Consider the following 13,865-nt stretch of genomic DNA (forward strand, 5'->3'; position numbering starts at 1 on the left):
CTATCTAGGTTGGTCATAACTTTCCTTCCAAGGAGTAAGCGTCTTTTAATTTCGTGGCTGCAGTCACCATCTGCAGTGATTTTGAGGCCCGAAGAAATAAAGTCTGACACTGTTTCCACTGTTTCCCCATCTATTTCCCATGAAGTGGTGGGACCAGATGCCATGATCTTTGTTTTCTGAATGTTGAGCTTTAAGCCAACTTTTTCACTCTCCACTTTCACTTTCATCAAGAGGCTTTTGAGTTCCTCTTCACTTTCTGCCATAAGGGTGGTGTCATCTGCATATCTGAGGTTATTGATATTTCTCCTGGCAATCTTGATTCCAGCTTGTGCTTTTTCCAGCCCAGCATTTCTCATGATGTACTCTGCACATAAATTAAATAAGCAGGGTGACAATATACAGCCTTGACGTACTCCTTTTCCTCTTTAGAACCAGTGTGTTGTTCCATGTCCAGTTCTAACTGTTGCTTCCTGACCTGCATATAGGTTTCTCAAGAGGCAGGTCAAAAAATGTGTGTATAGTCATGCCAATACTGTGGAAATAACATATTTTATTTTGTAAGTTGTACCTAAGCATCTGTCTTCCAAGTCTTTCATTCATAGCATTTTATACCCTCTTTTCTTATTTTATGTCCTTGTTCAGCACTGCACTTTTTATTTTTCTCTAAAATTCTTTCCTCCATTGAGAGAAATATCAGCTTCCAAACCCTAGGGTGTATATTTGTAACTGCACTTTGTATTGTGTTGTGAAAGCCTCTACACACTGCTCTTTTTTTTGTAGCATATTTTCATGTCTGTTTACAGATGTTCCAAAGTGCTACAGAAAATATGGGTTCATACCTGTGCCTTTGACACCCTCAGCAAAAATATATAAGAAACCTCTACAACACAATAATAAGAAAAAAACACAAACAATTCAATTTTAAAATTAGTAAAAATAATGGATAATCATTTCCTCCAAAGAAGACATACAAATGGCTAACAGGTATATGAAAAAGTGCTCACCATCACTAATCAACAGAGAAATGCAAATTAAAAACACAATGAGATATCACCTCACAACTGCTGAAATAGTTATTAATCAAATAAAGGATAACAAGGTTTGGCATGGTCGTGATAAACAGGGGACCCTTATACACACTTGATGGAAGTGTAAATTGGTGTAGCATCTATAAAAAATGATACAGAGATTTCCCCCAAAATTAAAAAACAGTAATCCAGCAATCCTATTTCTGGGTATATATCCAAAGGAATTGAAACCTGCATCTCATAACGATATCTGCATTTCTATGTTCATTGAAGCATCATATGGAGGAAGCACAAGCTGGAATCAAGATTGCTGGGAGAAATATCAATAACCTCAGATATGCAGATGACACCACTCTTATGGCAGAAAGTGAAGAACTAAAGAGCCTCTTGATGAAAGTGAAAGAGGAGAGTGAAAAAGTTAGCTTAAAGCTCAACATTCAGAAAACGAAGATCATGGCATCTGGTCCCATCACTTCATGGGAAATACATGGGGAAACAGTGGAAACAGTGGCTGACTTTATTTTTCTGGGCTCCAAAATCACCGCAGATGGTGACTGCAGCCATGAAATTAAAAGACGCTTACTCCTTGGAAGGAAAGTTATGACCAACCTAGACAGCATATTAAAAAGTAGAGACATTACTTTGACAACAAAGGTCTGTCTAGTCAAGGCCATGGCTTTTTCCAGTGGTCATGTATGGATGTGAGAGTTGGACTATAAAGAAAGCTGAGTGCTGAAGAATTGATGCTTTTGAACTGTGGTGTTGGAGGAGACTCTTGAGAGTCCCTTGGACTGCAAGGAGATCCAACCAGTCCATTCTGAAGGAGACCAGTACTGGGTGTTCATTGGAAGGACTGATGCTAAAGCTGAAAGTCCAATACTTTGGCCACCTCATGCGAAGAGCTGACTCATTGGAAAAGACCCCGATGCTGGGAAAGATTGAGGGCAGGAGGAGAAGGGGACAACAGAGGATTAGATGGTTGGATGGCATCACCGACTTGATGGACATGGGTTTGGGTAGACTCTAGGAATTGGTGATGGACAGGGAGGCCTTGTATGCTGCAGTTCATAGGTTTGCAAAGAGTTGGACACGACTGAACAACTGAACTGAACTGAGGAATCATTCATAATAGCCAAAATATGGAAACAACCTAAATGTCCATCAACAGATGAAATGATAAAGAAAATGTGATGTATACATACAATGGAGTATTACAGAACCTTTTAAAAGAAGAAAGAAATCCTGCCTTTTGTAACAACACAAATGGATCTGGAGGATACTATGTTAAGTGAAATAAGCCAGACACAGAAAGACAAATACATAAAAGCAAAGAGTAAAATGATTGCTACCAGGAACTGCAGGAAGGAGGAAATGAGAATGTATCAATCAAATGGCATACAGTTTCAGTTACACAGAATTAACAAGTAATGGAGATCCACTATACAAAATAGGGCCTACAAGTAAAAATATTATCTTGTTGCTGCTTAGTCATTCAGTCATGTCTGACTCTTTTCAACCCCATGAACTGTATGTAGTCTGCCAGGTTCCTCTGTCCATGGGATTTCCCAGGCAAGAATAATGGAATGGGCTGTCATTTTCTTCTCCAGGGGATCTTCTAGACATAGAGATCAAACCCTTGTCTCCTGTTTGGCAGGCAGATTCTTTACCACTGAGCCACCTGGGAAGCCTGTTGAATACTAAAAGTTTTGCTGAATGGGTTAAAATTTGTGTTAAGTGCTCTTACCATAAAAGGAAAAAGGAAAAAAAGCCAAAAGGGGCAGAAGAAAACCGCAGGTGATGAATAAGTTTATGGTATTGATAGTGATGTTAGTTTTATGAGTATATACTGATTTCCAAACACATTAAGATGTACAAACTAAATATTTACAGCTTTTTATGTGTCAATCATACTTCACTAAAGCAGTTTAAAAAAAAAAGTTTTTAATTCTTAAAATCACCTTCAAAGTTATCCAAGATCTAGACCCTATACAACTCTTCAGCTTCATCTTTCAGCCAATTTTTACCTCTCCCCACTATTCTGCATCATGTGTTCTAGCAAAGCTACACTTCTTTTCATTTTTAAATTAAACTTCTTTTAAGTGATAGAACATTCTGTCTCTCTCTCCCCCTCCCTCTTACTCCCACCCTCTCTCCGTTCCTCTTTCCCTCATGATGAAGCTCTTTTTATATCAAAATCTAAGTGCTAGGACTCTAGGAAGTGTATTCTTTCATGATCCATTTTTGTTTGATTGGATTTTTTTTGGCTTTGGGTGATTAATAATTGATACAATTCTACTGCTAGAAAGAGTTGTACCTTGATTGGAGTCCGAGCTGAAAATCAGTTTCCAATTTCACACTAACATTCTACTTTGTGTTATACCACTGACACCCTCACTGATAAAAGAGATCACATCTATTTACAATGTAATAGTAAAATAAAACAAAAGATACACTATGTTTGCAAAACTAAAAGTTAGAATCATTTTACCATGCTGTCCAGTGGCAAGACAATTCCAAAAGATTTAAGAAATTTAAAAAGTGACATAGTGATAAGAATCTTGACTTGTGATTATATAAATCATATAAATTTTCTGACCAAGAAAAATGCTATCAAGTTTGTACCCTATATAAGAAAAATCTAAATGTCTCATAATTATAAAAATAAATGATAATATATGGTGACAAAGACTCAGGCTTTGAAATATCAACATGATTAGATAAAACTTGGTAACTCTTTGAGGCATTTAAATGAAAATAGATAAATGTAACATTGAGGAAAAAGCTAGTTCATTTTCTTCTTTTGAGGAAACAAGACAATATTTTGTGTGACTTACTAATTAAAAATTTCAAATATCAAAATTTATAAATTAAACAAAAAGACAAAGAATTGAAAGATTTTTCATCACAACACCAAGAAACTACTCTTTATTAAAGCAGTCTTCACAAAATTTCCTGAAATAGATTTTTTCCAATATTAAAAAATATTTTTTAAATCCAGGAAATCTGCCAAGTTAAACAAGACAACACTCTCATTGAAGCAAGAGCAGATGAATTTTTAAAATATCATTATGAAGTTCCTTAAACTTCTTTTAGGAAAGAAGTTATTCTATTTGAAAAGGAAAACTTTTAATAAATTGTTTATAACTAACAAGGGAGTAATGAAAAATACAATTTTATGGTCCCTTTTGAATTTAGCTTCCTACACTGAAAGGTTATCTTGATTTCATTGTTATTTCTGGGGGATAGGAAGAAAGAGAGAGGGAAGAAAGGAAAAGTATCATAAGACTTATCAAAATTAAACTCTAAGTAATGAGAAGAAAGTAATCAATAAACTTCTTTCACAAGATGTTTTCTGCTAACATCTTGCATCTGCTTTAAGCTAGTTAAGCAGGAACTACTGATTCCCTGTGCTGTGCTGTACTTAGTCACTCAGTCATGTCTGACTCTGTGATCCCATGGACTGTAGCCTGCCAGGCTCCTCTGTCCATGGGGATTCTCCAGGCAAGAACACTAGAGTGGGTTGCCATGCCCTCCTTCAGGGGATCTTCCCAACCCAGGGATCAAACCCAGGTCTCCCACATTGTAGCAGATTCTTTACCATCTGAGCCACTAGGGAAGCCCAATTGAACTGGGGTCTCTTGCATTGCCGGTGGACTCTTTACCAGCTGAGTTACCAGGGAAGCCCTGGAAGATTGTACAGACCATAACAATAAAATCTTCATTATTCTTACATCATTTTTCTACAATTTCATATTCAATACCCATAAAGCCACTATTGATAATGCCATCCTTCTACATTCACATGATAATCATCTATACAGACATATTTTGCTTTATTGTGCTTTGCTTTAATTCACTTTGTAGATATTACATTTCTTTTTACAAATTGAAGTTTTGTGGCAACCCTGTGCTAAGCAAGACTATTGGTGCCATTTTCCAGCATCATTTGTTCACACCATGTCTCTGTGTCACATTTTGGTAATTATTGCAATATTTTGAACTTTTTCATTATTATTATTCATTATAGTGATCAGCAATCCTTGATGCTACAATTGGAACTGTTTGGGGGCATCACAAAACATACTCATGTAAGGCAGCAAACTTAATTGATATATGTGTATACTCTAACTGCTCTATTGACAGGTTGTTTCCCTGTCTCTTTACCTCTCCTTTGGCATCCCTATTATCTGAGACACAATGATATCGAAATTAGGCCAACGAATAACTTTACACTGCCTTTAGTTTTGAAGTGAAAATTAGAAAACTAGCTTAAATCAATAGCTAGAAAAAATTAATTTTAGTGAAGAAGGCACGTCAAAAGCTGACAAAGGACAAAAGCTAGGCCCCTTGCACTAGTTAACCAAGCTGGGGATGCAAAGAAAAAATTCTTTAAGGCAATTAAACAAGCTACTCCAGTGAGCATACGAATGATAACACACTGGTGACATGAGGAAAGTTTCCTGTGGCCTGAACAGATCAAGCCCACAACATTCCTTTCAGCCAAAGCCTAATCCAGAGAAAGGCCCTAACTCTCCTTGATTCTATGAAGGCTAGGAGAGGTGAGGAAGATGCAGAAGAAAAGTTTGAAACTAGCAGAGGCTGTTTCATGAGGTTTAAGAAAGGAATCCATCTCCATAATACTAATTTTTTAAAAAGCTCAAAGTGAAACTGCAAGTGCTGATGTAAATACTGCAAGTTACCCAGAAGACCTAGCTAAGCTAATGAATGAAGGTGGCTGCATAAAAAACCGATTTTCAACACAGACAAAACACTCTTATAATGGAAGATACCATTTGCAGTATTCATAGGTAAAGAGAGGTCAATGCCTGTCTTCAAAGTTTCAAAAGACAAGTTGATTCTCTTATTAGCTGCTGCTGCTGCTGCTAAGTCGCTTCAGTCATGTCCGCCTCTGTGCGACCCCACAGACAGCAGCCCACCAGGCTCCTCTGTCCCTGGGATTCTCCAGGCAAGAATACTGGAGTGGGTTGCCATTTCCTTTTCCAGGGGATCTTTCCGACCCAGGAATCGAACCCTGGTCTCCTGCATTGCAGGCAGATTCTTTACCAACTGAGCTATGAGAAAAGCCCTCTACAATGATGCTTGAAGCCCTATGCAAATGGTGGCTGAGCCAATACTTATTTACAGTTTCAACAATCCTAGAGCCCTTAAGATTTATGCTAAATCTATTCTGCTTGTGTCCTATAAATGTAACAAAGCCTGGATGATAGCATATCTGTGTACAACATATTTACGAATATCTAAGACCACTGTTGAGACCTACTGTTCAGAAAAAGAGGTTCCTTTCAAAATATTAAAGATATACAATGAATTGAATGGTGTTTTCATGCCTGCTAACACAATATCCTGGAGAAGGAAATGGCAACCCACTCCAGTATTCTTGCCTGGAGAATCCCAGGGACAGAGGAGCCTGGTGGGCTGCCGTCTGTGGGGTCGCGCAGAGTCGGACATGACTGAAGCAACTTAGCAACACAACATCCAGTCTGCAGTCCATGGATCAAGGAATCACTTTAACTTTCGAGTTGTATTATTTAAGAAACACATTTCATAAGGCTATATCTGCTATGGATAGTGATTCCTCTGGTGTATCTGGGGAAAGTCAACTGAAAATCTTCTGGAACTGATTTGCTATTCTAGATGCCATTAAGAATATTCCTGATTCTTGGGAAGAGTTCAAAATCTAAAAATTAACAGGAGTTTGGAAAAGCTAATTCCAACCTTCATGGATGACTTTAAGGGGTTCAAGAATTCAGAAGAATAAGTAACTGCAGATGTGGTAGAAACAGCAAGAGAACTAGAATTAGAAGTGAGCTGGAAGATGTGACTGAATTGCTGCATTTTCATAATAAAACTCTAAAGGATAAGGAATTGCTTTTCAAGCATGAACAAAAAAAGTAGTTTCTTGACATGGAATCTACTTCTGGTGAAGATCTATAAAAACTATAGGTGTTTTTATAGGTGTTTAAGATATATAAAAACTATAAAAACAACCCACTCCAGCATTCTTGCCTGGAAAATCCCACAAACAGAGGAGCCTGGCAGGCTACAGTCCATTGGGTTTCAAGAGTTGTAAACGACTTAGCAACTAAACCACCCACCACCACATATTGATGTAACAGTAGAGTTTGTGCAGAATTAACATTATCTTTCAATAAGAATAATACTAATATAACCTGTCAGTATTTTCCCTTGACATCTATCTTCAGTTTTCAAAACAAAACACAGAATATTTTTGATGTGCTTTTTACAAGATAGCAAAGTAACAAATCCTAGACTATGTTCCATATAGTTGCAACAAAGATGCCTTTCTGCATTTTCTTTTGTGTGCATCATTCAGTCAACACTTTATGGTTTGGCAGGAACACTTACACTTCACATTTTTAAAACAAATAAAGAGTTTTTGTGCATGTGCTCAGTCATGTCCACTCTTTATGGAGTTGGCTTAAAGCTCAACATTCAGAAAACGAAGATCATGGCATCTGGTCCCATCACTTCATGGGAAATAGATGGGGAAACAGTGGAAACAGTGTCAGACTTTATTTTGGGGGGCTCCAAAATCACTGCAGATGGTGACTGCAGCCATGAAATTAAAAGATGCTTACTCCTTGGAAGGAAAGTTATGACCAACCTAGATAGCATATTCAAAAGCAGAGACATTACTTTGTCAACAAAGGTCCATCTAGTCAAGGCTATGGTTTTTCCTGTGGTCATGTATGGATGTGAGAGTTGGACTGTGAAGAAGGCTGAACGTCGAAGAATCGATGCTTTTGAACTGTGGTGTTGGAGAAGACTCTTGAGAGTCCCTTGGACTGCAAGGAGATCCAACCAGTCCATTCTGAAGGAGATCAGCCCTGGGATTTCTTTGGAAGGAATGATGCTAAACCTGAAACTCCAGTACTTTGGGCACCTCATGCGAAGAGTTGACTCATTGGAAAAGACTCTGATGCTGGGAGGGATTGAGGGCAGGAGGAGAAGGGGACGACAGAGGATGAGATGGCTAGATGGCATCACTGACTCGATGGACATGAGTCTGAGTGCACTCCGGGAGTTGGTGATGGACAGGGAGGCCTGGCATGCTGTGATTCATGGGGTTGCAAAGAGTCAGACACGACTGAGCGACTGAACTGAACTGAGCTGAACTTGCAGGACTGTTTGCAACCCCAAGGACTGTAGGCAAGGCTCCTCTGCCCATGGAAGTTTCCAGGTGAAACCTATCCAACCCAGGATCAAATCAGTCTCTTTTCCTGCACTGGCAGGTGGATTCTTTACCACTAGTGCCACCTGAGAAGCCCCATAAGAGATTTTGTACATGCATGCTAAGTTGCTTCAGTCATGTCCTACTCTTTGCGACCTTATGGATTGTAGCCTGCAAGGCTCCTCTTGATGAGATTCTCTAAGCAAGAATACTGGTGTGGGTTGCCATTTCCATCTTGAGGGTATCTTCCCAACCCAGGAATCAACTGATACTAAATAAATGAGTGCTAATATTTATAATAATAATGTAAAATATGTTAGCAGAGCTAGGACAATAATAAACATGGAAGTTGGTCTAAAAAGAAGTCATAATGTTTTCTACACAGCATTTATTTAGATTTTTAAAAAGGAAGCACAATCTGTTTTTAATAACAAATAATTCTATTTTATGAGTACTTATTATATGCATAAAGAATAAAATATAAATGTCATCAGCAAAATAGAATTCAAATGATAATGGAATCAAATCTTCAAATTACTGGAGCAAACTAACTGTAAACTGAAGTAACTAAATTATCTTTCAAGACTGAACATAAATTACTTTTTGGACAAAAAATGAGAGCTGTTTATCATTCAAAGAACATACTGAACGAACTATTAAACAATGTACCTAAGGAGGAAGTAAATTTAACCTAATGGAAAGAGTAGAATGAAAAAAGAAAGATAGCAAATAATCAGATCAGATCAGTCGCTCAGTCGTGTCCGACTCTTTGCGACCCCATGAATCGCAGCATGCCAGGCCTCCCTGTCCATCACCAACTCCCGGAGTGCACTCAGACTCATGTCCATCGAGTCAGTGATGCCATCCAGCCATCTCATCCTCTGTCGTCCCCTTCTCCTCCTGCCCTCAATCCCTCCCAGCATCAGAGTCTTTTCCAATGAGTCAACTCTTCGCATGAGGTGCCCAAAGTACTGGAGTTTCAGGTTTAGCATCATTCCTTCCAAAGAAATCCCAGGGCTGATCTCCTTCAGAATATACTGGTTGGATCTCCTTGCAGTCCAAGGAACTCTCAAGAGTCTTCTCCAACACCACAGTTCAAAAATAATAAACATTAACAAAAATAAATAAATAAATATATGAAGAAATATATAAAATTGCTTTTAGACAAAAATAAAGAAAAAAATCTTAATTATAAAAAGACTCAATCTTTGTGAAGACACTAAATAAAAACAGGTGATTTTAATACACACCTCTCTCAAACTAATCAGTATAGAAATGTGAAAATAGAAGATTTGATGTCTACAGTAAATAAGATTAATTAAAATATAAAAATACAAAAAGATATAGACAATAATACATAAAGTACATAATATGTAAAATCTATAAAATTTTATATTCAAACACTAAAGAATACATGTTTAAAATACAAGGAAAGTCTCACTAAATATTAAACAATTAAAATTACTTAAGCACAATTTCTAACTAAAACAACAGAATTCCAATAAAATCAGTTGATACAGGTTAAGTCTGAAAGGAAATTTATAAGTATAAATAAATAGATATTTCAGTCTTTATTTACAACATATATACATGTCATGGGCTTCCCTGGTGGCTCAGACAGTAAAGTATCTGCCTGCAATGAGGAAGACCTGGGTTTGATCCCTGGGTTGGGAAGATCCCCTGGAGGCGAGCATGACAACTCACTCCAATATTCTTGCCTGGAGAATCCCCATGGACAGAGAAGCCTGGCAGGCAATAGTCCATGGGGTCAAAAAGAGTCGGACATGACTGAGCAACTAAGCACAGCTCACACATGTCACACATATACATAATATGAAAATAAGAAAAATTGAATATTGATACTCTAAGCATTCAATTCAAACACTAAGAAAAAAACAAAGACAAGGAATTACTGAATAAATTGCTTGAAAAATTGCCAGGCCAAAACAATTCCCCTTGAAAAGTCTAATAAAATTTAAAGAATAGAAAAACTCTATTATATGCACTTATTTCAGAAAATATAAAAATCAGAAGAGCATCTCAAACTAATATTTTGAGCCTAGTATAAAGTGAAACAAAAACTGTATAAGAATAATAAAAAGAAAAATATGTCACTCTACTCTAAACATAAATATAAAAATACTAAATATTATCAAACATAATCCTGCAATATACTGAGTAATAACACCCGGTGTCTAAGTAGGAGTTATTCCAGGGAATCAAGAAAGTTTTAACATTAGAAAATGTGTTCATTTTCACACAATATTAATAATTCACAGTATCAATTTAAGAAGAAAAAAATAACCATTTTAATAAATGCAGGAAAACCATTTGATAAATTCAACATGCAATTATAATTTTTTTAATCTTGGCAAATTAGAACAGAAACAATCTTTTTCAACCTGATAAGATGTCCAGTCAAAATCCACAGCAAACATCATAGTTAATGATGAAATATTAAATATATTCATTTTAATGTTCAACATGAGATTTTAAATAACTGGGTTTGCTTCTTCTATAACACTGGACTAGAATCATATTTTAAAAAGAAGAAGAAATAAGATTAAGTATTACAAAGGCAGAAATGAAATTATCATTATCCCAGACAATATAATTATATACATAGAAAATGAAGAAAAAATATAAACAAATCATCTGGGTTAGTAATGGTTGCAAATAAAAGATAAATGGGCTTCTCTGATAGCTCAGTTGGTAAAGAATCTGCCTGTAATGCAAGAGACCTGGGTTTGAGACCTGGGTTCAATTCCTGGATTGGGAAGATCCCCTGGAGAAGGGAAAGGCTACCCACTCCAGTATTCTGGCCTGGAAAATTCTGTAGACTGTGTAGTCCATGGGGTTGGAAGAGTCAGACACAACTGAGCAATAACTCATTATTTTCTGGGTTAATAACTCATTATTATCTGGGTAAATCCTGACCATTATTTTCTAGCTTAATAATGGTTGCAAATCAAATATAGATATTCAATAATTGTGTTCCTGGTATCAGTCAAAAAGGTCAAAAAATTATCTTAAATATAATCTCATTCACAGTAACAACATATATGTAAAAATGCCTATGAATAAATCTAATCAAAAGAGTACAAGTACTTTATGAGAAAAAATTGTAAATCTTTACTTAAAAAAAAAAACAGACAAGAAAACCTGAGTAAACAGGAAGCTATATTTTCTGTATAGTCAGGAAATTAAAAAATATTTATCCCCAACAATCTCTCTATTAATGCAATTTCTTTTAAAAGTTAACAGAGTGAGGTTTTCTTTCCCCTCTCTAGATATTAAGCTAATCCTAAAATTTACATAAAGAATAAAAGACTAAGAATTACCATAAAAAAAAAACTGTAGGATGAAAATATTGCAAAATAAGAACAGTAATCACTATACCAGATCTAATGACTGGATACAAAGTTGTAGATATTTAAATAATATAGTATCAGTGAAGACAGAAAACAAAAGGATCAACAGAATAGGATAGAAAGTCTAAGAACATTCTAGACATCTATAAGAGTTTGATAACATGTATTCTCAGAGGGTTTGATGACTGATATGGCATTGTAAATCAGTACATATTAAAGGAACTATCTGATAAATTGTATCACGTTTATTCATGGGATTCCCTGGTGGCTCAGACAGTAAAGAATCCACTACAATGCTGGAGACCTGGATTCAATCCCTGGGTTGGGAAGATCCCCTGGAGGAGGTCATGGCAACCCACTCCAGTATTCTTGCCTGGAGAATCCTCATGGACAAAGGAGCCTGGCGGGCTACAGTCCATGGGGTCACAAAGCGTCAGACACAACCAAGCAACTAAGCATACAGCACACACATTGATTACTTGTATTGACAAAAATAGATAGCAATAGATGTCTACCTCATACTATACCACATGTAAATTTAGAAAGACTCAATAGCCAAGTTCTAAAAAGTTGAATTCTAGAACTTCTATAGAAAATTATAGAAAATATTACTATAGTATATGGGTAGGAATAGTATTTATTAAATAAGACACAAAACAAAAAGTAAGGGGACTTCCCTGGTGGTCCAGTGGTTAAGATTCCAGGCTCCCAATGCAGTGGCCAGGGTTTGATCCCTCATTAGGGAAGTAGATCCTGCATGCCACAACTAAGACCAGCACAGCCAAATTAAAAAAAAAAAAAAAAATCACCTATCCTCAGTTTAAAAAAAAAAAAAAAATAGAAAAGCGAAAAGAATGACAAAATTAGCCTCCTTAAAATTAAAAGTTCCATATAAGAAAAGACACCATTAATAAAGTTTAAACATTAGACATAAATGGCAGAATTTATCTGTAGTAAACACACACACACACACACACACACACACAAAGGTGGCTAGTACAGAATGTTTCTAAAAGTACAAGCTATCCAATAACAACTGTAAAGGAACCCCAATACCAACAAAAATATAAAAGTAATATCACAAGTTACCAAAGAAACAAAAAAAAAAAATTAAAAGACACTGCATACCCCCAAAATAGTTAAATAGTAAATTATAATAATAATATGGAGATAGATGGAGAAACAAAAAATCTAATTTATTGCCATGAGGAAAATGAATTGACATTCTGAAGAGCAAATAAGCAAGATCAGGCAAAATTAATCCCGTAATCCCACATCCAGATATGTATGCAAAGAAAGAATGAAGAAAAAAGCTAGTCTATGCCACCATCTAGTGGTCTCAGAATATAATAAAAAATACCATTGTTTCAGCAATGTTTGCAAAGGAATTCTGAAAGTACCTGCACAGGGATGCACCAACAACTTATAAACATGTAGAGCTCATATATGCAGTAACTTCCCTTACTGACCTATTGGGCCAGCATTGGACTCCACCTATCCTGCTTCCCTCTCCAGATCTGCATGAACCTAACCTTGTGACAGGGCCTCCCTCGTAGCTCAGTCAGTAAAGAATCTGCCTTCAATGCAGGAGACCTGGATTCAATTCCTGGGTCATGCAGATCCCCTGGAGAAGGAAATGGCACCCAACTTCAGTATTCATGCCTAGAGAATCCCATGGACAGAGGAAAATCACAGGCTACAGTCTATGGCTTAGCAACTAAACCATCACCAACCCTCTAACAAAACCAAGTAGAAATATGTTTCTTAATGTCTGTTGTTGTTGTCACTCAGTCATATCCAACTCATTTAGACTCCATGGACTGCATCATGTCAGGCTTTCCTGCCCTTCACAATCCCCCAGAGTTTGCTCAAATTCATGCCCATCGAGTCAGTGATGCCATGCAACCATCTCATCCTCTGTCGTGCCCTTCTCCTCCTGCCTTCAATCCTTCCCAGCATCAGAGTCTTTTCCAATAAGTCAGCTTTTCACACAGGTGGCCAAAGTATTGGATATTCAGCTTCAGCATTAGTCCTTCCAATGACTATTCAGGGTTGATTTCCTTTAGGATTGACTGGTTTGATCTCCTTGCAGTCCAAGGGACTCTCAAGAGTCTTCAGCATCACAGTTCGAAGGCATCAATTCTTCAGCATTCAGCATTTTTTATTGTCCAGCTCTCACAATGCACATGACTACTGGAAAAACCATAGCTTTGACTATATGGACCTTTCTTGGCAAAGTGATGTCTCTGCTTC

The sequence above is a fragment of the Bubalus bubalis genome, chromosome 3, assembly GCF_019923935.1.
Source record: "Bubalus bubalis isolate 160015118507 breed Murrah chromosome 3, NDDB_SH_1, whole genome shotgun sequence".
In the NCBI taxonomy this organism is placed as follows: domain Eukaryota; kingdom Metazoa; phylum Chordata; class Mammalia; order Artiodactyla; family Bovidae; genus Bubalus; species Bubalus bubalis.